This window comes from Urocitellus parryii, chromosome 10 (assembly GCF_045843805.1).
Source record: "Urocitellus parryii isolate mUroPar1 chromosome 10, mUroPar1.hap1, whole genome shotgun sequence".
NCBI classification, from domain to species: Eukaryota; Metazoa; Chordata; class Mammalia; order Rodentia; family Sciuridae; genus Urocitellus; species Urocitellus parryii.
This window is the reverse complement of record NC_135540.1, coordinates 64932887-64957571: the sequence shown is the minus strand read 5'-3', so window position 1 is coordinate 64957571 and position 24685 is coordinate 64932887. Positions and strand designations below refer to the sequence as shown.

The window sequence follows — 24685 nt, the reverse complement described above, 5'->3', positions numbered from 1 at the left end:
GTTGAATTATCTGACAAAAAATACTCCAACAATGACATCAAAATACACATTCTTTTCAAAAGCCAACACAAATGATGTTCTGGGTCATAAATTTAGTCTCAACAAAATTTAAAGGACTCAAATTATGCAGAATATGTTCTCTGAACATAATGCAATTATACAGAGGAAAATGTTTATAACAGAAAGATATTATGGAAATCCTAGAATATTGGGAAGTTAAATGATGCTCCTCTAAAATAGTCATTGACCAAAGAAAAATAAAAAGGTAAATCTTAATCTTTTTTGAAATTGAATGATTAGGAAAACATAGCATACCAAATTTGTGAGGTTCAGCTGAAGCAAGCCAAAAAAGTTATTTACAGTTTTAAATGTATTAAAAAAGACAAATAATTATAAAACAAAAGCAAATAGATTCAAAGTAAATAGAAGATTCTTATAAGGGCTAAACCAGCATGATAGAGAAAAAGGAGAACTATGGAAGATCAATGAAATAAAAATTTAAATCTTCAAAAATATCAATGAAACTTACAAATCTTTATCTATATGCATTAAGGGAAAAAAAGAGAATATCAAAAATAAAATAAAAGACATCACTATACATCCTAAAAATACTGAATGTAATTGAATATATATTGAAAGTGTAATAATTAAATATTATAAAACACTTTGCTAAAAAATTAAATAGCATAGATCAAATAAAAAACTCCTTGAAGACATAATACATAAATAACACAAGAAGAAAAAAATTACATGGCCATCCCATATGTATTTTAAAAGTTGACTTTGTAATAAGAAATTTCCCATGAACAAAACTCCAGACCCAGAAGACTTCACTGGTTAATATTGTTTAACATTTATATATATATATATATATATATATATATATATATATATATATATATATATGGCTTTCATAAATGCTTTCAGAAAATTAAGGAGGAGGGAACATTTTGCAAATTATTTTATGAGACCAGAAGTGTCATGAGTCCGCAAAGATTATAAAACAAGAAAAAGTATGACTAAAATGTCATGAAAATGGAAACAATATCTATGAACAATAGTAGCAATTCAAAACAAGCAATATAGAAAATTGATAATGCATCAGGATACAGAACACTTGCCCCAGAAATACTAAATTGAAAAACTAATTATTGTAATACACCATTTTAGAATAAAGGGCACAAAAATATGATCATCTCAAAAGATGCTATGGTAACTTTTCATCACTATAAATTCATACATTAAAAAAAGTCTGTTTCTGGATCACAATCTTTGAAATTCCAGTCCATGTTCTGTTGGCATCATTGATTTGGGCCTGCCTGATGTGAGGTAGCACATCATGATGGAGGTGCCTTGTGAAGTAAAACCACTCCCCTCAAGGCCAGGGAGCAAAAGAGAGAAAGAGGAGGGTCTAGTCCCACTATCATCTTTGAAGGCACATCTCCACTGACCTAAAGACATCCTACTAGTCCCCGGCTCTTGAGGGTTTCACTATCTCTGAATAGTGTCACCCTGGGGACCAAACCTTTAACAATCCATGAACCTTTAAGGGGACACTTATTCCAACTGCAGCAGATGTAGACTAAATATTTTAAAACTCCAATAACCATATGTAATACAACCTCATAGTAAATTTAAGTGGGAAGAAATTTCCCCAATGTGACAATGGGTGGCAAGGAAAATCCACTGGAAATATAATACTAAATCTTGTGCCTTGATTTCTTCTTCTATAATCTAGGACAAGCTTCTAATTTCTCCCATTCAAGATTTCATTGGATATTCAAGCCAGTCCAGTAAATTAAGACCAAAAAAAAAAAAAAAGAGAGAATAATCTACAGATTTTAAAGGAAGAAGTAAATATGTGTTTATTTGAAACAATGTTCTTATGGAAATAGAAAAGTCTACGGAATCTAGAAAAAAGTACTAGACCAGGTAAGTTGAAGTTAACAAAGACAAGATAAAAGATCATTTATACATAATAAATTTTTATTTCTATTAATTGGCAACCTACAATATAAGAATAAAAATGTAAAAGCCACAATACCACTGACAATACCACATTAGAGGTATTTCTAACTATAAAGAGAAAGATCATGAATTTGAAAGTGAAAAGACTAACCAGAGAGGGGGCAAATACGTTTTCAGATGAGAAAGAATTGAAATGTGGAATGCAATACTTTCAATGTGTACAATCCACAAATGACTGTCATTGATAACAGAAAGAATCATTTTTAGGTGTCACTTTAGTGTGGCCATCCATGATCACTAGCCTTAAAATTCAAGTGTATGAAAATATAGTATGAGGGGCCACTTGTGAAAGACTGGAAGCAGAGTTAGCTGGCACTGTGACTTGGGAAGCAGTTTGGCATTATTCTTACCGTCAGATGTGCACGCTCCCAGTGACCCAGAAACTCCACTCCCAAGCTGATAAACTCTAGAAACACTTTTGCCCACTTTCATAATGAAGATTATATACAATGGTATCATGTATAAGAACAAAATAATTAAATAAAAAATAAATTGCAGTAGAGTCATGCAGTGGTGTATATGATGAAGTGCTTGCAATAACAAGGATTAATGCAAGTTTCTCAACTTTGACATTGGCATTTTGGGCTGGCTAACACTTTGTTGTAGAGGGCTGTCCTATGTATTGGGGGGGGGTTAATCAGCATCTCTAACTTCTCAGGGAAAGGCCAGCATCATCCTCACATAGACAGTTGAAAACATATAGATGTTGCCAAATATCTCTGGGGAGGCAAAGACACCTCTGCTTGAGAACCTCTGATGCAAAGTGAAAAATCAACCATAGAAATCTATAAAGTAGAATAATACTGTACTAATAATGCATAGAAAAAATAAAAAGTAAAATTGTCCTGTTGTCTCAACAAGTCACAATTGTGTAAATTGTACATGTACACATGTTTGTGTATGTTTGATATGTATATACATATCAAATACATACCTTCTCAGGAGAGGCAAATTTAAAATCAAGAGAATTATGAGCTCCACATCTGGATGGGTGCTCACTTGGGGTTGGGAGAAAATGCAGGAGGATGAACAGGTGGGGTGTACTCAAAGTTAGTGTTCTGGTCATGATGTTTGGCAAATTGTAGCTTTGGGGACTTGGCTTTGCTTGGTTGTTCTTCTGGTGGTCCTTCTCAGATAATGTGGTGACTCTGGGGATTGAACTGGAAACACAATCATCTACGCTGGCCTTACACCTGTCCAGGCTGGAATAGAGGGTCTTCCTATGTTAGGCTTTTCATTTCTGACTACATCAGAGAGTGGTGTTTTCATATTTTCAAAAGGTAAGTACTAATGTGCACATGTTTATGAAGCTTCTGCTTCTGCCATATTTGCCAGTATCACCTTGGACAAAGGGCAATATTTCAGTAAGTATTTTCTTTTTCTTTTTCCACTGCAACCAAAATACCTGAAAAGAACAATTAGAGGAGGAAAAGTTTATTTTGAGATTCATGGTTTCAGAGTTCTCAGTCCATAAATGGCCAACTCTGTGGCAGAACATCATAGCAGAAAGGTGTGGAGGAGGAAAGCAGCTCAGATCATGAAACTCAGAAAGCAGAGGGAGAGAGCCCTGCTCTCCAGGAACAAAATATATACCCCAAAGTCATACCCATTATGACATACCTTCTCCAGCCAACACTCCCTTCCTACAGCTATCACCCAGTTAATACTTTCATGTGGATTAATGCACTGATTAGGGTAAGGCTCCCACAACCCAAATCATTTCACCTCTAAACTTTCTTTCATTGCCTCCCATGTGAGCTTTTGTGGGACACATCAAAGTAAATCATAACAGAAGCCCCTTGGCTAGGTCAGAATCAGTATATGAGGGGCTCACACAAAGTTGTGTATCATGGGTGTTATGGATAACTGAGGGCCATTAATGTGGCAGTTTATCAAAATAATCTTGAGGAACTTTGGCTCAGCCGCACTGTAATCTTTTATGGTAATAGCTTTTTCATATTTGATATGGCAGAAAAATAGAAGTAAAATTGCATCTCACACATTGCCTTTCTTCATCATTAGTTATAACAAACAAGAGGTAGCATTAGATATTTAAATATTCGTTGCATCCTTTCTTTTTGATCTCTCCATAGTTCATACAGAAGCTTCTAAAGATCAAGTGTAGCCAGAGTGACAATATATCAGAAATCAAGAGGTCTCCATTGTACAGTTTTCTAAAGGGCCTATTTGACCCAAGAGATGTGTGCTAAGTTCAGAGGTATGTAGGGGGTTCAGAAGCCTGGATTTCAATCTTGAAATCTGAGCAAATATTCCTATAATTTTGTACTGCTTTGGATCCAAGGAACCACTTTGGAGGAGACCCTGGTTCAACCACAATACCAGGCTTCCTCTTTATAATTTTGCCTCACATTGAAACTGTGCAAGTTAGGAGACTGAAGAAACTTGGAGTGGGAATCTTAAGTACAGAATTGGTCTTAGGTAGCATGTCAAGGCTGAGGACATGACTGTAATTCAGACAGGGAGCCCACATCTGAGGATGAAGGTGGCAAAGGTACACTGAATCCAACAGCTCAGCCTAATTTTCTTGATTTCTTAATGGGACTGAAATAATAGCCTTATCATTTATTTATTAAAGAGAGGAGTAGAGAAGCCATCTCTTGTGGGTTATCATACTATCTGGAACATTTGAAGGCTTTTAGTATACAATATCTAATAATAACCATACATGGGTGAGACAAAAAAATGATGATAGATAGCAAGAGGGAAAGAAATACAGGCAGATCTCCAAGGGGCCCTGATATTGAAATTGTTCTTTAACATGACCATGGTTAATGTGTTGAAGATGGTAGATGAAAACATACTCAGAGGAGGTAGAATGACCTACAATGTCATTAGGAAATTGGAGTCCATGTTAAAAATCAAGAAAATATTATAGAATGGACATATAATATATAGGAAATCAAGAATTAAGAAAATGAGTTCTAATCGCTGATTTGATATAACAGAGCTTAGAATTACTGAAGTAGAAGACAAATCAATAGCAAATATCCAAACTGAAATAAAGAGAAAATGCATTTAGCTACATAAAAGAAATCTGTGATACACATTCAAAAGTTAACATGCAAAATTTGAGTCCTAAAAAAGTGAAATAGAAATGGCAAAGATAACATTAAAAGAGAATGATCAAAAATTTCAATAAGTTGATGAAAGGCATTAACCCAGAGATTCAGAAAATTCTGCAAAATCCACACCTAAGCACATACTAGTAAAATTATTTATAACCAAAGTTTCAAGGGAAATATTGAGAGTAGACAGTGAGAAAAGGCACAGTACATTGAAAGAACACAGTGACAACTCACTGCTGACAACTTACAAATCCAGGAGTCAATGGAATAACATTTTTTTAAGTGTTAGGGTTTTATATCCACCAAAATTTCTCCCAAAGCAAAGGTTAAATAAATGATTGCTGACAAAAAGAAACTCAAGAAATTGATTGCTATCATTCTTATACTAAAATAAATACTGAAGAGAATTCTTGGGACAGGAATAATGGGTGTCTGAGGTTGGGCCCTGCTTACAAGTTCCCTCTGTCAAGTGCAAGGCCTTTGGGTCAAAGACAAAAGGAGCCAGAGGAATATGTAGTGCTTCCAAGAGACCCAGTTCCCCCAGGACAATGCAATAAGTACTGAAGACAGTGCAGTGCTGGTAGGATCACTGCTGGTATAGATTGATGGAAAAGGAGAGTCCAGAGGAACCCTTTATATTTATGGTCTGTTGATATTTAACAACATTGCCAAGACAATTCACTAGAGGAAAAAAAGAATCTTTTCTACAGATGGTGCTGTGACAATAGTTATCCATGTTCACAAATACAGAGTTGGACTCCTTCTCACAACAGGTACAAATATTAACTCAAAATGGATCAAATACTTAAATTTAAATATAAAAAATCTTTTTTTTTACACTGAGTTAGGCAATGCCTTGATGGTGGCACAGCCTTTCCCCCCTGCAGCAGGAGTCACCTTCATCCCTCAGTTGTGAAAAGCCAACTGCAGCCCCAGGGGAGGGTGCTTCTGGGACCAAGGGCTCAAAGCTTCCAGTTTCTGTTGCCCTGCCAGACCTTGTGATACACAGATGATACACAGTCCAGCAGCCTAACGGTCTGTGAAGCATTTAAGATTCAGCTTAGCTATTGCTGAGGGATCACCCAAGTGATGTTTGAGACTGACATCCCACAGTGGTAGCACAAAATGTTGGAGAAATGGAAATAGTCTATTTCAGAAAGCCAGGCACATCCTGATCTCAGTATTGTGTGGTCTGTCCCTGTATGTCTGTTTGTGATAAAACATTCTTTATCAAAAGCTATTCTTGCAGTGTTTTTTCTGTTAATAAAAATGATACACATTCTAAAAGAAATTTTTAGAAAATATGAATAGAAAAAATACCTCATAATCTTACTGCTCAACAATACACATTTCTAAGATTTTTGGTGCATTTCTTCATATGTATATTGGGAGATAAATATATGGATTTTACCATTTCAAATTTCAAATACACAATTTGTTTATTTTTTTTTAATAAAGAACACCTTTATTGATTTCCTGATCAGGATACCTTGAATCTCCCTATCTAATCCATCCTGACATTTTCTCCCAGAATATAACCACTAACCTGAATTTAATCTTCATTATTACTGTATTTCCCTTTAGACTCTATTGTGTATGTGTGCATTCCTAAACATTCCAGAGACTTATTTTGTGTATTTTAAACAATTTATAAATAGGGTTATAATGTCCACAGCCCAGTTGTGCCAGGGCAGTGGAATAGGTTGCTGAACAACCAGGAAGAGACCCACAGAAGGTGAGTGAGATGTAGGGAAAATGCTTTGGGGGAAGGTCCAGTGGTGACAGGCTGAATGGGAGGCTTTACTAGAGTCCAGTAGTGAAGGCTGGACCTTCTTCCCTCATAGTGCTTCACCAAGGAGCACTTCTTGTCCCTCACAATGCCACCCCAGAAAAGAATGTCTCCTATTCCTATGGCGTTTGTCTGGTGGTGGCCAGCTGAATGAAAGACACCTATCCTTTTTGCAGTGCCCTCAGTTCAGCACCAGTCACTGTATGGAGGGAGGTTTTGCAGGTTAGGCTGCAGAAGCAGTGACATCGTTGATACCTGCTTCCCCACATGTAGAAGTTTGAACATTAGAGAGGCATGCTGAGGCAAGCATACAAAGCAGGGTTTATTTAAAAAGGGGTAACATAGACTTCTCCTGGGAAGAAGAAGGGGGCCATAGCTGGTATCATGGTATCCCAAGAAGTGAGGTGTTCTGCCCTTTTTATTTATTTTTATTTTTATTTTTTTTTATTTTTTTTAAAGAGAGAGTGAGAGAGGAGAGAGAGAGGAGAGAGAGAGAGAGAATTTTTTAATATTTATTTTTTAGTTCTCGGCAGACACAACATCTTTGTTGGTATGTGGTGCTGAGGATCGAACCCAGGCCGCACGCATGCCAGGCGAGCGCGCTACCGCTTGAGCCACATCCCCAGTCCTCTGCCCTTTTTATATGTCCTAGGATTCCTTTGTTATCCTGCCTTTCCCCCCTTGTCCTTCTCCTTTCTGTGTATGTGACTAGGTTCAGGGATGCTGGAAGGATGGCCAAAAGGTGGGAAACAGGTGGGCTGAAGGGGGAATGGCAGGGTGGAGTAGCCAAGGACACATTAACAACCTTATAGCTCCCTGTAGGGACAGGTTACCTTGGCAACAGGTTGGAGCAGGGGCAGGTTCTTGATAGGATCCCTCAGGAGACAGTCTCCAACTTCCTAGACTCACTCAAAATTGGCCTCCTAGATCTGACCTGACTCAATTTCCCTATCTACACTGACTGCCTGTCTAATTCTGACTTCATCATCAGTATTAGCTTGCTTTGTTCTTTATATGACCAACATCCCAAGGAGAAGTTGTCCTGTCATGCATGCAAAAAGTGGCTTTCTACAGATAATACTAACATGTCCCAGTTCCCATCATACATGAAAGAATGTCAGTGTCCTTCAAAATAGCGCTATCTGGACATTCTGATTCAGGCCTGCTCTCCATGTTCCCTTAACTTAGCTTGGTTCCTGGGACCCTAAAGGAGTGTTCCAAGGATGTGGTGTTTATCATCCTCTTTTTCTTAAAGGATGTTGCAGGTGCAGTGTGTGTATCCTTCTGCAAGTTGCTCATTCTAGTCAATAAAATTATGGGTTACATTTGCCCTTGTTGAGACAATGTGGCTTATTATTTTTAACTTCCATTGAGTTTTCCACTAAATGGATATACCAACATGTAATTTAGTCAAGTTCGATTTGCATCTGAGTTTTTTTGCTAGTTGAAATAGTGCTGCTGCAGATGCAACTTTTATGTCTTTTTGTGTACCTGGGCACCAGAATAGATGTCTTGCTGAGTCACAGTGTAAGTAATCCATTCCAGTCCCTCCTTTAAGTGACGTGAGAAAGAATACAGCCTTCATCCAGCTGGGCCAAAGATTTGTCATTGCTCTAGTTCTTTAGCAATAATTATTGGTTTGACAGTCTGTGTCTCTCATCTTGCAGTCACACCTATGAAACCCTGTGCACACCTAGTTTATATTTCTCATAATTTACAAGTAAACACAAAAAAATTGTCTTACTTGAGAGTGAGTGTATGGGGGAGGTGTGCTCCTGTGCACATGTGCACATGTATATGTATCTAAGGGAAAAAAGTTGAGTAAATTGTAATCTTAAAAGTAAAGGTAGAAATTTTCCTAGAAAAGTTTGATTTCCTATTTTGTGTAATGAGTAGTATGCTGCATAGTACCCAAAGTTGGTTTTTAAAAAAATTTCCATTAACTATTTCCATTTAAAATGAACATTTGAAAAAAAAATAAAATGAGCATTTGAGAGAAATTACCAGGGCAGCTCTTTTCCTTAGAAATAACCTATTCATCTTTGAAATAACAACTGGGAATTTTTTTTCTTTCCCAGTAAATTCTAGTGGTGACTTTGCATTAAAAAATTAAGTACATAAGATTGAGGCCTGGGGGAGTTGATATTACCAAAGGCTACAAAAATAATTTAGATTAATTTTATATGTTATGTTTTATGACAAAGAACTCATTGGTTCTGTTCTTTTTTTTTTTTTTTTTTTTTTTTACGAATACATGTTTTCTTGAAAGGTGTTTAATATTTCCCCCTCACTGCTGATCCTTGGACTGAAACCATTCTTTATATTTGATGAACTGTTTTCAAAAAACTCTCTTACCAACAAGTGTAGAGTAGTTATCTAAAATTGTACATTTAGAATGGAGTAGTGAGTGTAAAATCTTAGTCTCAAAAGTCTGAAAAACAGCAAAAAAGACTGAATTTACAAAGTATGGTCTGGAATTGCTTGTGAGATTCTAAAGTAATGAAAATAAATGTTTCAGCTTTGCATTATAAAACTCCATTTATGATTTTGAAAAGTATACTTTAAATAAAAATGATTAAACTAAAACAAAACAAAAAACAGTGCAACAGCCAAACCTATTCACATTACACAGATGAAGTTAGAAAAGGGAAATAGAGAAACCAAAAACAGATGGGAAACAAATAATAAGTAGCTAAATCCAAATAGATCAATGATTTTATTAAATGCAAATGCCTAAGCACAGTAGTCAAAATACATACTGGCAGACTGCTTTTAAAGACAATAGAAGGGAGACCAGTACAGTAGAGGAAAGGGAGCAGGAGGAGGGGATGGAAAGGGGAGATGCTGGGAAATAAAATTGATCAAACAGATACATAGCAATGAAATTCACTATTATGTTTAATTATAACACATCAAAAAAATGAAGTTCCTAGAATTAGAATTGTTGGCCAAAGAAAAACACAAAAAAAATTTAAAAAAACAACAAAAACTGCCTAAGCAAAAATAAAATATACACAATAAAAAACCCACAAAAATGGGTTGCCTCACAAGTGTGAGACACTGGGTTCGATCCTCAGCACCACATAAAAAAACAAAGATACTATATGTGCTCATCTACAATTAAATAAATACTTTAAAAAAAAACACCAAAAACTATATATTGTTGCTTTACTATAGTAACAGTGAGAACCTAACTCTACATATAGAGAATATCCATGTACAAAGAATGTCAGAATTACTTTTAAGAATGACAATTTTAAATGCTCTGGAGGAAGCTGGAAGAAAACATACCATGCAAACACTAATGAAAAGAAAACTGAACCATCTATATGAATGGTACACACATAGACATCAGAACAAAGAACACCACCAGGGAGAATGAGGGGCATTCCATGATGAGGTAAGAGTCATTTTATGAGAAGACACAATAATCCTAAATGAGAAATGTCAGAGCTTGAAAATCAGGAAGAGAAAATTGAAAGAACTTGAAGAAGAATGTGACAAATTCACAAGAGAAAATGAAGATTTTGATCCCGTTCTCCAAGTCATCAATCAAACTGATAGAAAATCATCAAGGGTAGTGACCGGAACAATACCAGGAGCCAAGTGCACAGAGTGGACTTTCATAGACCCTCCACCCAATGCACAGGGTACATGTCCTTGCCAAGTGAACCAGGACAGATCACATCTTGCATTTCAGATCAAATCTTAGTAGGTTTAAATAAATGAAAGTCACATAAAACACTTTATATGGTTTGATATTAATGTAGAAATCACTAAGAGAAAGATAACAATGAATTCTTTAAACACATATTGACCAGCTCAATTCTAAATGGTCCATGGAATTCTCATGGAAATTTAGAAAATATTTTCAACTAAACAAAATATCAAACTCTGGGTTACAGATGAAGGCAGTGATTAGAAGGAAATGTATAGTACTGAAATGCCCACATTATGAAAAAGATAACTCAATTAATTAATAAAATCTCAAAAAAGATAACTCAATTAACTCTTTGCTCTGACCAAAAATTAAACCCAAAGACCAAAAATTAAACCCAAAGCAAGTAGGAAGAAAGAAACATTAAAGATAATGACAGCAATAAAATTAAAAACAGCAAAGAAAGATCAATGACACCAAAAGGTAGTTCTTTAAAAATATCAATACACTGATAAACCTGATTTATCAGTGCAAGAAACAAATAACCACAGAGCAGTGACCCTCACCAACTGTGTGCACCCACACCTTCTACAGAGCCAAAGAGAACATACAGGGATGGGACTCCACATTTTGAGATATAGCTTCATAGCATGATTGTACTAAAAGAGAAACCGACACATTTAGATGTTTGAAAAACATTCTCTGACAAGATTGGAAAACTCTCTGAACCTTCATGGAGAAAAAAGGTGTGAGCTCAAGGAACCATCTGTACTCTGCCACCAGGAATTCGCACCCCTGCAAGACACAAGCAGTTACTTCCCAGAGAGGGACAGGGCCACAGACTTTCACAAGTGTCAGGACCCACTAGTTTGAAATGGAGTCATGTCTTCATAAGTTCACAAGTCCCTGGCAATCCCTGGTGTCCATGCCTCCTCAGGCACCCAGCCTGGCTGAAGCTGCCCCTTGGTGAAGCTCTCAGGGAATCAGTTCCTCAGGGACCCAACATCCCATCTCTTCTTCATTTTGAGACCCTTGTAATAACATTGGACCCACCAGAATAATTGATAAATTATGAATAACGTTTATATTTGATGAATGGAAAAGAAACATATGATTTGAAATTATGGCCATTAATATCTCTAAACCATGATTCTGTCCATGGGTGGTTATAACAATAACTAAAGGATTGCGACAGCTGGCCCACCTGATGTGCCTCTCCTCAAATTCATATGTTGAAGTCCTAGCCTCCAGGCCCTCAGAATGCAATGATATATGGAGACAGAACCTTTAAAAAGGGAAGTTGAAGCTCTTTCAGTGGTCCCTAATCCATTCTGGCTGGTATCACTTTAAGAAGAGATTAGGACACAGACACTCACAGAGAGACCACCATGTGAGTACCTAGGAAGAAGACAGCATCTTCAAGCCATGTAGAGAGGCCTCAGGAGAAACCATGCTGCTGACACCTGGATCTCAGATTTGCAACATCTAGAGTTGTGAGGCAATAAACTTCTGCTGTTTGAGTCACTCAATCTCTGGTGCAGCCCTAACAAATTACAATAGCACCCATTTCTGGAAACCTGATCCCTGTTCTAAGAGCAGCCTATATACTTTTTTGCCCATCCCCATCAGGGAATGGCAGGGAGTTTCATAAGAAGAAAATCTCCAGTCACCAAGCCCAGCCTCACTTGTTCTTAGAGGTCACCATGTTGTTCCCTCTAGATGTGTGAAGGGGGAAAAAGGGTGGGACTAACTTGACACCTTCTCCGGAGGACAGACTTGGGATGGCCAGTCCTTCCTCTGTAATCTCCTACTCCAGCTAGGGAATGAAGGATTCCATCTCTCTGGGTCTTAGAATGTGGGTATCTGAGGCAAGAGTGTGCATCAGGAGTCCTCTCCTCTTCGTCCTGGAGTGGGAAGAGATTACTTCTAAGGTGCTTCCAGTCATCAGAGAAGTGTAGACTGCTGCTCAATTTTTGACAGATTCTCATTCTGCATCATAAGTCATATGTTTCAGTACTCAAATTTCAGGGTGGCTGAGATAACAGAGAAGCATCCAGCAGGTGGGATACAGTGGTGGTTTTGGTCAAGGCACCTCCATGACCATGACCTGGCTCCCAGATCTGCAGGCTGGTGCAGTTGTATGCTCTGAGCCTGGAGCCGGTGAGACCATCATTAAGTCAATAGATGCCCCTAGCAGATCCTTGGCCAGAGCAGGAAGGTGGGTTCCCATCAAATGGCTGCCCATAAATGCAGCAGGGCTTCCTGCCCACTGCACTGCCCACAATAATTTCAGGGTTTAAGTGTGAGGCTTTGATCCCAGCTCTGTATCTGTCCTTATTCAGCACAATGACCAAGTTGATGACTTTATAGCAGAGTAGCTTGGTTGCCCTAGGTCATCCTGTGAAGCAAGGTTTGTGTTTGTCCCTTCACTGCAGAGAGGAAAAGACCCATGCAAGCCCTGGCTTCACTCCTTTCTCTTCTGCTCCCTGGGGGTCAGTTTCCTGATAAACAAAGGTTTGCTCTTGATTTATTTTCCTTCTTCTCATTATATTTCAGGTTACTTCTCCCATGTGCACTTATATAAAGATGCCAGCTTTGTTTTAGGAGGAATATAGTGGTTCCCCCGCCCCACCTGCAAGGATGTACTTCAAGACCATTTGTGGATGTCTGAAACTGCAGGTAATACTATCTTCCTCATATACTGTGTTTGTTCCTCCACATACACACCTAGGTGTCCAGAGCTAGAAGAAGATATTGCACAAGTAGATGAGCCTCAATTAACCTATTCCTGGTGCTCTACTTTGACCTTTGTTTATCTTGAAGAAGTTTTTCTCTTACAATAAATCTCTGTGATGTGCTTTCCTATAAATAAAAGGTGTTGGGATTTTCTTCTTTGTTAAGAGATCAGACTCTTAAGATCTGATCCACCTACCATGCTCCCACTGTTAAACTATTTTCATGTTTTTGTTTTTATTTCTAAACATTTCTTTAGACCTTTAATTTTCTCAACCAGTTCACACCTACATTTGGTTTACTGATCCCTTGCTGTGTGGGACACAGCAAACTTTTCCTAGGGTAAAGTTTAATTTGTAAATGAGACACAGTCAGAGAGAAACAATGCTAATAAAATAGAACAATCATAATAGCACACAGTAATAAGAGTTATGCAAACTATATGAATTGTTTATTTCTGGAATTTTCCATATACTATATTTGGACTATAGTTGACTGGGTATACTTGTAACCACAGAAAGCAAAACCAAGGATAAGGGAGAACTATTTGATATAAATTGAATCCAATACCTATACAAAATGTTCAACTCATCTTGAATCATTTTAGTTCATAAAGCAGTTTTCTGTTATGAAATCAGTGAAAGTTTCTTGTTCTAAAAATTATTTGTAGCTCCTCCAACCAGCCTCCAACCTTTTTATTTGTATAGTGTATTGTCTCTGTAACCCTTTTCTCCTTTACATCTGAAAAACAGCTACTAGTCCTTCCTGGCTCAGCACAGACACCCTCTCCTTGGAAGCCCCCACAGCCTGCACCCAGCAGCCCTGGTTCCACCTTGTCCTCTCCTTCCACTTTCTTCACATTCCACTTCTGCCCTGGCCACTGACCCAGGCTTTGTTTTGTAGCTGTCTCTCCAGAGGATGTGATGAAAAACATTTTCTGTAAGGATAGTATGATATTTGTACTTTGTTAATGTCTGTGAGAACCTTGGGGGAGAAGAGACACATGTGGATTCTCTGCCTTCCAGGTTAAGGCCAATCAAACTCCCTCAGCACACAGCAAGAACCAAGGACAAACATGAGGGGCTGACACACCAGGATGTATCCTCCTATCTTGTAGTTCCACGAAGGCAGGAGACTTTCCCATGCATAAAAAAAAACCATCTTGCAAAGAAGAAGGAAAAGCACTAAGAAATCTGAGCATTCAACCCTCCAGAAGAGGCAACTGAGTCCAGCAGGGCCTGGATTCTGGGAGTGATTCTATGATTTGGCATGGTTGTTAGAGAAACATCATACCCAACACTGCTTCCCTGAAGGTTGCTGACAACACTAAAAACAAATATGGCTGTTTATTTATGTTTGTCTCATCTGTTAACTTTGGCTTAATGGAGAATATGGAGGCTATGAAGCTAGTGAAGGAGCTGGAAAGAACAGGAGCATTTCCCTTCCATGCTGTATCTCCAGGACATTCTGTCCAAACTTTGTTGTTTCAGAGCTTTACCCCCAGGTGCTACTCTATCGCTTTTCATGAAAACTGACGAAATAAAGTTACATGGCTTCCAAGAGAGGCCTCTGTGCATCAGCACATGGACATATTTAACATACACGCTTTTAACCTTTAGCCTGTCCGCAGCACTTCACACATGTAGTGCATCTGAAGGGTTTAATTTTTTTTTTTTTCAGGAAAAAAATGGTAGCTTCAAATAGAACATTACTTGGCCCTCATAGGTCTAAAATTTTTAGGAAGAACAAATAAATGAAATTAAGTATTTGATATACAAAAACAAAAATTTCCCTGTATTTTATTTGCCTTTATACAAATCTGGTTTGCAAGTCCCTTTACCGTGATTTGAATTGACCCATTGGATAGAACACAGGCCAATTCCACCAGACTCCTGCCTATGCCTAACAATGGAATTACAAACCCCCCCTCCAAAAAAAAACAAATAAACAAACCAAAAAAACAACAAAAAAAACAAAAACCTAGATTCTGTGGGAAAAAAAATGTAAGGGAAAGATTTGCATTGAACATCTATGATGATATTGCTGATTTATAGCAGGAGTTTAGATATTTTAAATTATTTATTTCAAGTTTTTAAAAAACATTTCTTGAATTAAGTGAATTTTATATAATATACTATTTGGGAAATTTCAGAATTCACATAATCAGAGTCCCATGTTGTAAGAAACCATGTGATACCTTAAGGACAAATCTAAACATTTCTCCCAATCTAATCACTTTTATTTATTTATCTTGCTGATGCCTAATATATAGATAATATATATCTTGCTGATATATATTATATTATAGTATAATATAAATTTATACTAATAACTATATGAGAATGAGAGACAAGTATCTTAATGCTAAAATAATTACAGTATTAAAAGTATTAGGCAAATTATTTCCTGGTTCCAACAACAGATGAGGACAATCTTCATGATCTGAGGAAATATGCTCGATGGCTCAGTGCTGAAAAGGCTGAGAATTACAGAGAAAAAAAATAAACAATTCAATCAGTTCCATTTGTCTCCATCTACTTTATGTTGTGTCATAAATAATGTGTTTTTTTTGAACTGGGAATTGAATTTAGGTGCACTCAACCACTGAGACACATCCCCAGCCCTATTTTGTACTTTATTTGGAAATAGAGTCTCAATGAGTTGCTTAGCACCTTGCTTTTGCTGAGGCTGCTATGAACTTGAGATCTTCCTGCCTCAGCCTCCCAAACCACTGGGATTACAGGCATGTACCGTCACACCCACCCATGATGATACTGTATTTTAAATGCTACTTTATAGAGTTCCAATCAAAGTAGTTGACAATTTCCACTGTCTCCAGGGAGGTCTCCCCTGCAGGTGAGCACTTTTGGCTTTAGAGACCATGATTTCACCATCTGAGTTAAGAACAGAGCAGTCCATGCCTGTAACAGAGCATTTATGCAAGCATTTGGTGGTACGGAGCAGTAAAAAAAAAAAAAACTCTCAATATAATTCTTCTAATTGATTTCAACAACCTCTGCCAAAACTATGGCTCTCTTCATCAACCTGAACTCTCAGGCACCATGACTGATGGGATAAGAAAATGGCACTGAAGGTTTGAAGGTAGCAGCATCTGTAATGCTCTGAACCAGATGGATCCAGGATCCCTAGAGCAACAATAACCACAGAAAAAGGAACTCCCTGCACAAGCAAAATGTGGAATGAAAGTCTCAAATGGCTACTTTTGGAGATATTTTTCTGGGCACTTGATTTTTTTACTTTTGTCTGTAGAAATTTCAAATACAAGTTTTCTTAAGGAGGTTTTGGGTTTGTTTTTCTTATTGTTTGTTTGTTTGTACTGGGTAATGAACCCAGAAGCCCTTAAATTCTCAGCCATATTCTCAATACCTTTTTAATTTTTTTAAACAGGGACTTGCTAAGTTACTTAAGGCCTCACTAAGCTGATGAGGTTGACTGAACTCTCATTCTTTCTACATCAGCCTCCAGAGCTGGTGGGATCAGAGGCAGGTGCCACCATGCCTGGCTTAAGGAGGTTATGAAGGAAAAACTAAATATTATAGCATGTTCTTATTTAGAATGCATAAATTTCAGCAATCTTCTTTTGTATGAGACATATTAAATATATTTTTTTTTATTTTAGGAAATATCAATTTAATTTTGATGGAAGCAAAGTGAACAGTCAAAATCATTTTTTTAGAAAGTTACATGTATATCTAATGACATCAATTTTATTAGGTAGTTGTAAGTATTACTTCTTAAAATCTAACAGTTTAAAAATTTTTTAGTTTACCATTGTGTGTGTGTGTGTGTGTGTGTGTGTGTGTGTGGTGCTGGGGATTGAACCCAGGATCTCAGACATGCTAGGCAAGCATTTTACCACTGAGCTATACCGCTAGCCCTAGTTCAACCATTTTGAGATGGTAACATTTTAAAATGTATGTTTCTTGGCATAAAAAGATAAGGCATATTGTGTCAGAAGAATCACATTAAGGTTTTTTTTTTCTTTTCTGCTTCCCCAAATGCTTGCATAAACCAAAAGAGCATTTAATTCTATATTGAATGATAATATTAATCCATTTCTGTCTCTACAATAACCAGCTCTTCCATTACGGAACTTGTAAAATACACTGGCTCAAGGGTGGCCACAAAATCACTGGCCATGATGCTCAGCCCTTTGGGAGCTGCCTATCTGCCCTTGGTACCTGGAGACACCTGAACTTTCCAAAATTCCCTACTCAGCCCTCTTAGTACCCTTCCTCTTTTGTCACAAATGTGTTGCTAAGAAATATTTTATTACTTTTCATAAATCAATAGAATGCAATATAAATAAATAAATAAATGAGTAAAAACACAAAATTATATAAATAAAACACATAGATAATCCTTCAGAAGAAATATTGATATATTGAGCTTTGTAAATCACACTTCAGGAATGAGCATAAAGTCTGGTAGCAATACCAGGAATATTTATTGAAGCACACATTACATGCAATCAGAGTAGTAATCCTAAACATTAAACCTCATCAGCTAATTGCTACTGTCTTACAAAACAACTAATTTAAATATGCAAAGAGAGTAGTCTGAATACACAAGTTAAATTTTGTACTACCATTTCATAATGACTGCTTATCATATTCTGAGCTGATAACTTTTAAAAATTGAATACAGTGGAAATAAGTGGATCCTAAACTAGGAGTTTTTTTACAACCTTCACAGTACTCACTGTAGGGGAGCCTAAATCATAATGGGTTTCTGTCTCTGCATATCAGAAACATAACATGCAAAGCCCTTGGGATTCTTTAAAATTATTAAAGTGTTTACTTGGTTATTATAATCTTTACAACTACTGGGAAGTTTAGATGTTAAGTTGGTATGAAAAAAGATCACCCATGAACAGCCAGGTAAAGGGTCTTGAGGGAAGGAAAAGAGTAAAAGAGACTTGGAAATCAAAGTTCTGACCCCAGCTACTCAGAGCCACAAGGACAGTTTCATAACAGCCCCTAGACATGACCAATCATAAAAGGTACTTGTGTTGTCTAAAAAGACCCTCACCCCCACCCTTGTGCTAACAAAGTCTTAGAAATTGCTTATCTCCAGATGTGAAGAATAAGACAGAACAAAGAAAGTTGACTGGCCATTTCTGAACTCTATAATTCCACCAATCAACTACAGGGACAGATCAAGCCCACGAAAACACCTAGACAACAGACACCTCTTCATCTTTGGGAGTTCTGCCTTATTTATGTTAGTCTAATAAATCCTGTTACTTTTCTCTCACCCTTGTGTTCATGGATTTCATTCTTCAACTTGGCAAGATAAAGAACCCACCTGATATTCATGCTCCTTGTTACAATACTAAAGCAATCACCAGACCAAAAATAGCAATTTGATTACATACAGTTAGCTAAAATCTGGCTTCAGTGAGAATGTATCTTTATTGGCATGCTAGAAATGATTAAACGATACTTTAAACATAAACCTCAAGCCAAAAATGTTACTTTATGGGAAAAACTGATGAGAGTGGATAATGAAGGGCATGCTCTCCAATCCCTTGTGTCGACCCTTTCCTGCCAATCTATTTGACCACTTACTAAGTACCATGCTTGATTTATAAGGGACAAAATTAAACCCAAGCCATACTTGAGCCCACATCTTTGGAATACTACATAAAGGGAGAAAATACTCAACTCCAAGGCTACATCACCAATATTTACTTATCTCGAGATGTGTTGAAGAAGACAAAACAAAGAGAGTTGACTGGCCATTTTTGAACTCTATCATTTACAATATTTACAAACACTCACTTAGAGGAGACAGATAGTTTTAAGCTCTACTGCTTGAATGAATTAGCTCACTTTTCACAGAAAAATTAGTCTACCTCTTTAGAAGGTTGTAGAGCACTTTACTTTTAATTATATTCACTGATGTAATCCTCTGAACTACTACTTATCCAACAGAAAAGGTAATTTACTCAATGACACTGGAGTGTTGTGATGGAAAGAAACATTTCCACAAAACAAGCCTGCAGCTTTCTTTACATTACCTAGGGAAAGAATTCCTACTGTCAGCACAGCCTTCCCCTGGCCTCCTCCCATGTGATGTCCTGGGATGGTGGTCAAATCCCATCAGCAGCCATGGACTCTTCCAGTCACACAGACATTGTGTGGCGACCTGTTGACTAACCCCAGTGGCACTGACATTGGCTCATTTATGTACTTACATATTTGAGTTTTTCATGATAAGCTTACTTGACTAGTAACATTTCTGTGGCCTCTTCTAGATTATATAATTGGAAAAAATGTAGAGCCCCTAATAATTCCCTCTGACTTAATTTTTTATGAGCATTTACTGGCAACCAATAAGGAAGAAATCTATCTAAAAATAAAATAAATAAAAATAAATTTATAATAAAAAGAAAGCAAACAGAAAATAACATAAAAACACAATTTCTTCAAATTCATTAAAATGCAAATAATTAATTTTTGACTATAGTAATGAAAAATAACTAAAGATGCAAGCTCTCTCTGAGGAAGGAGCAGAGACAGCAGCTGACTCACCATCTCTCGGATTTACACTTGCAAAGCCAAGGCCACGGCTGCTGGGCAGGTCTGATGAGCCACTGAAGGACCCCAGGCAATGCAGAGGCCAACAGAGCATCATGTTGTCTGCAGAGAAAAGCAACACGTCCAGATAAGCACACTGGGAGAAGCTCTCCTCTCTCCTCTTCCTTCCTTCTCTCCTTTCTTTTTGTAGTTAATGGGCTAGAACTTGTAGCAGTCTTGATCATAAGCACATTATTGTATGTCTAACAACAGGCTAATAAGGAAAATCAAAGCCCAGGCTTCCAGCCTCTGTCATTGCCTGGGTATAACTGTTTCCAACATGGTCAAGTCAAAGCCCTCTGTGTGATGTTCCTGAACCCAGGGCTGGGAAAGCATGCAGTCACCCAAAACACAACATTTCGACCATGCATGCAGAAGACATATAAACAGCCTGAAGAGCAGGGGTAACAGCAAGACTGCACAAAAGAAGCAGTGAGAGATGAGTTTTGATAATTGATTACCCATATTTTTTATAAGTTCAAATAACACTTTATTTTATCCCTGAAAATGAAAACAAGAAACCAAAATGTCTATGTCTCACCAGAGAGACCAATTACTCCAAACTTCACCTGGTAATGGTAAATAATTAATTTCTTCACATAAAGGTATAGAAAAGACAGTTTGGAAATCACTTTTATGAAACAATATTTTCAAACACTTATTTTAACAAAACTTATAAATATTGCTGCTATTTATGGTAGCATATTATAATAATAAATATAATATCTAAAACTAAATTCAATGTAGCCTAAATCTAGAAGCTAGCTGCACTTCAGCAGGTATTACAAAGAATAAATACTATGACATATAGGGCACCATATAGTGATTAGATTTGCTACAAGGGGAATTAAATAAAGGTGTATTTCATTCTACACTAGAATTATCCAAGATTGAGATTTCTTTTGCTATGTGCAGTAGCTGTTTTAGTGAAAGGATAGGCAATCTTTATAACTTAAATTATATCTCAAATGTTTTAAGTTATTTTAAGTGGTCATTATATAAAATGAAAGCCTAATCAGAAAAATTCATAAATCATAATACTCAAATAACATCAAGTAATGCATTTTCTAAACAATTTTATGCAGCACAAACTCCTTTATTATGCATATCTGGTTAAAATCCTCAAGTATCCCCTCTTTTCCACCAACATAACAAAAGCAAAATCATCCCAATGAAGAAATAATATGAATTCTACATCTCACAAATTCTCAAGAGGTTAAATGCTTTTTGTTTTGTTTTGGTTAGACAGGGTCTCACTATGTTGCCCAGGCTGGCCTTATACTCTTGATCCTCCAGCCTCAGCCTCCCAAGCAGCTGGGACTTCAGTTATGGGACATTGCACCCAGCTAAGAGGTTGAACTTTTAAAGCAACACTCATGTATGTTAAAAATCATGAATACTTTAGTTACTTTTAATTTTATCATAAAAAATCTCTCAATTTTAGAATACATTCTAGAAATTTTTAACTATGAGATTAAAGAATATTAGTTAAATGTTGTTATTAAATTTCCCCAGTGTTAAGAATAGCTAATGAACAGTGACTGCTACCCATTTCAAGACTATACTCTTACAAATGTAATTTTTAAAACTATAGAATAATTAATCTTCAATTATTTTGAATGATAGTACACATAAAGACATTCTTTGAGTCATGATTTCAAAACATTATTTTTAACATTATACTTCCTTTCTCTGCTCATAATCTTAGTAACAAAATATACTACTGGAAGTAAGCACATTTTCTAATAGTTTTAGTCAAATAGTTACATCTATTGAGAACAAGTGATAGAATGAGTCAATAACAATATTCTCCACTTGTCTAAAAAATAAGTTATATACTTAAATAAATAATCTATGGAAATGAATATGTCTTTTAGTGTTTTTATTCCAGATTGATCTCAAACACAAAAGATTTATATAAGATCATCAACCCCCTTATTACTACATTAACCATGTTATCTAATTCCATTTAAGAATATAATACTTGCCTGACAGTAAAATAATAATATATAAAAATTTTATATACAGATTTAAGAGTTCCATGAATCCAGAAACTTCCTTGAAAATGCATGGAGCTTCTATAAAGTATTATTTTTGTCCTAGACAGCAATTAAAAAGCCCTTTTGCCATAGGATAAAATCCATAGTCTATGCAGAAGCTCAGGGTGATCTTCAACTGCTATCTAATGGTGCCTGATGCATTTATCCTTTTGTTTGTGGTTACTGGCACCAAATTCCCACTAGTTCCATTGTTTATGCTGGTGGAGAAGCCATTAAAACAATATAGCCAACGCTGTTCTCCAGCTTCACCAAGCATTGCAAAATATCATCTAAAAGGACAGGGATTGGTCTTTAATCCCATATCCTGCCACAGAAGCACCAGTCTCAATTTCCACGGTGTTCTTACTTTCCTCTGCTAGAGCTTCGAAATATATTTTTCTTAAATCTGGTATACTGACACTGCTTTGATGTCTGGGTTGTTGAAAAGTGTAGTGCAGTTACATCAGTCCTCAAATGAGTCCAAGCAACAGTAAACTCAATTTCTAGGATATTGTAAAACACATTTCTGATGAAGCAAACAGATTTGATTGAAAAGTGGTAATTGAAGACAATCTGCCAGTCAAGACTTTTGAAAGATAAAAAAACTCTTCTAATATTATGTAATATTCATCTTCAGCAAAGTTGTTTCAACTCTTATATTAACTCTGTAAAACAGTATCCAGGAGATGAATCTCAAAGAGCAAGTTTAAAAAGGGCATTTGACTTCCTCTCTCTCCCAAAGTAGAACAGAACTGAGCTGGCAAAAGTTCACCCATTTACCAGTAGATCCAGGAATCCAGTATTTTTTCCCAAAGGTCCAATTTATATTTTACTTCCAATTTCTGTTAAGACAATTTATACATTGACTTATTGGAGCATAAGGTCCCATTTGTGAACAGTCTCTTAATTGTAGGGTAAAGAAAGAATATTTTGTCAGTTAAGATTGTTGTTCTAGGGCTGGGGATGAAGCTCAGTTGGTAGAGTACCTGTCTTGTGTTGTGTGCACAAGGCCCTGGGTTCAATCACTAGCACCACCAAAAAAAAAAAAAAAAAAAAAAAAAAAGATCATTGTTCCAAGTTAGATTTTTATCATCCTAATTGAGAATTGACCCAAAGCATCAGCTCACAGGTGAGCACTTTAAGACAGTTCAAACAACCAAATTCTAGAGTAGAATTAGTATTAATTAACTAACTCTGCTTAACCTCTCTGGTCCAGTCTTCTCATTTGAAAAAAAAAAAAAAAACATAATAGCAGGACGAAATAATTGATAGGTATGAAAAACTGGTTACAAGTCTTGGTCCAAGACCAGAAGTTCAATGATAATAAGTAATTGAAGAAAGTGTGCAGATTCTTAGCCATATTCTCTTCAGTTTTGAGACCTCCTCACCCATATAGAAATGCAGCACGATGCAGTGGAAGATGGTGATACAGTAGGCATAATAAGAGCAATGCTAACCTGTCTATGTTCTCAGGCACAGAGCCCCCAAACCTCTGAATGCTATCTCACATGGAAAAATGCTCTGCAGATTAGTTTAAGGCTTTCAGGTTCGAGAGGTTTCCCTGGATTATCCATATGGGAACAATATAATCACAAGGGTCCTTATAATAGGGAGGCAAGGGCATCAGTTTCAGAGATGCGATGAGGGGAGCTGAGGTGGGAATGATGTGATCAAGAGCCCAGGAATGCAGGTGTCCTCTAGAAACTGGAAGAAGAAAGGTAAATATTCTCCCCTAGAGCTTCCATAAGAAATGCAAACCTGCCAACATCTTGATTTTAGCCTCATAAGACTCTTTATGGGTTCTTGACCACCAGAACTAAAATGTGATATTTTAAGAAAAAAAAAAAACAGAACAAGAAGTGAGAACTATGGCTGTCTGGCTCCCCCATTCTAGCAACACTGGACTGAGCCCCCACTGGGCTCACACATGCAGAGACACCCTGGCTTCTCTGCTCACCCAGTTGCAGCAGAAACACCCCAGGGAAGAGGGAAGGGAGGGTCTTGGCCAAAAGGAAGAGACAAAGAGCTTCCCCTGCACAACAGGCATTGCTGGCCTATCCTGAAGCCATTGCAGTGGCAGAGGCCCTGGGGTGGGATCCCTACCTGTGGCACCTACCTTATTTTTAATATGTTTGGCTCTGTTGCACACTTGTGGACCTTAATTTTAAATAATGGCTGTATTTTAACACTAGCTTACAAAATTCACAAAAATTTAGTGGTTAGCTCTTCTAGCTGCTAAAAATTGATACCAGCACATGTCTCAATGGGGACATATTAGAAGGATTTTCTTTAAATTCAGGAAGAAGACTCACAGGCATCACTACTTCTGTTAACATTGTGCTGAGGGTTCTATAAATTTATAGGAGAAAATTTAAAAATGAAGCACATAGGAACTGAAAAGATCCAAAAGCAACTGTCAGCACTTTCCGAATATATGGCCATGTAGGTAAAAGATACAAAACGGGTTGCTTAGCTATTAGCTCAAAAACTAATGCTATATTTAAACACTAGAAATACTTAGAAGATAAGAGAGAACATCAAATGGCAACAAAATATAATGGTTTCTAAGACTGCATCTGACAAAATGATGCAAGGTATTTATGGAGATCATTATAAAAACTGTTGAAAATAGGAAAAAAAAAACAACTACATAAATGCAGTCTACAAGAAACACCAGCAGAAAGACTCCATATTTTCAAGGTATAATTGTTCCTAACTTGAGCTAAAGATTCATTAGAAGGCCAATCAAA

At 36.8% G+C, this 24685-nt stretch overlaps 1 pseudogene; it reads right to left on the bottom strand.

Annotated features, from left to right (window-relative positions):
- Window positions 1-22074: 22074 nt before the first annotated feature.
- Window positions 22075-24253, bottom strand: LOC144257144 (coiled-coil domain-containing protein 126 pseudogene; annotated as a pseudogene).
- Between the last annotated feature and the right edge of the window lie 432 nt (window positions 24254-24685).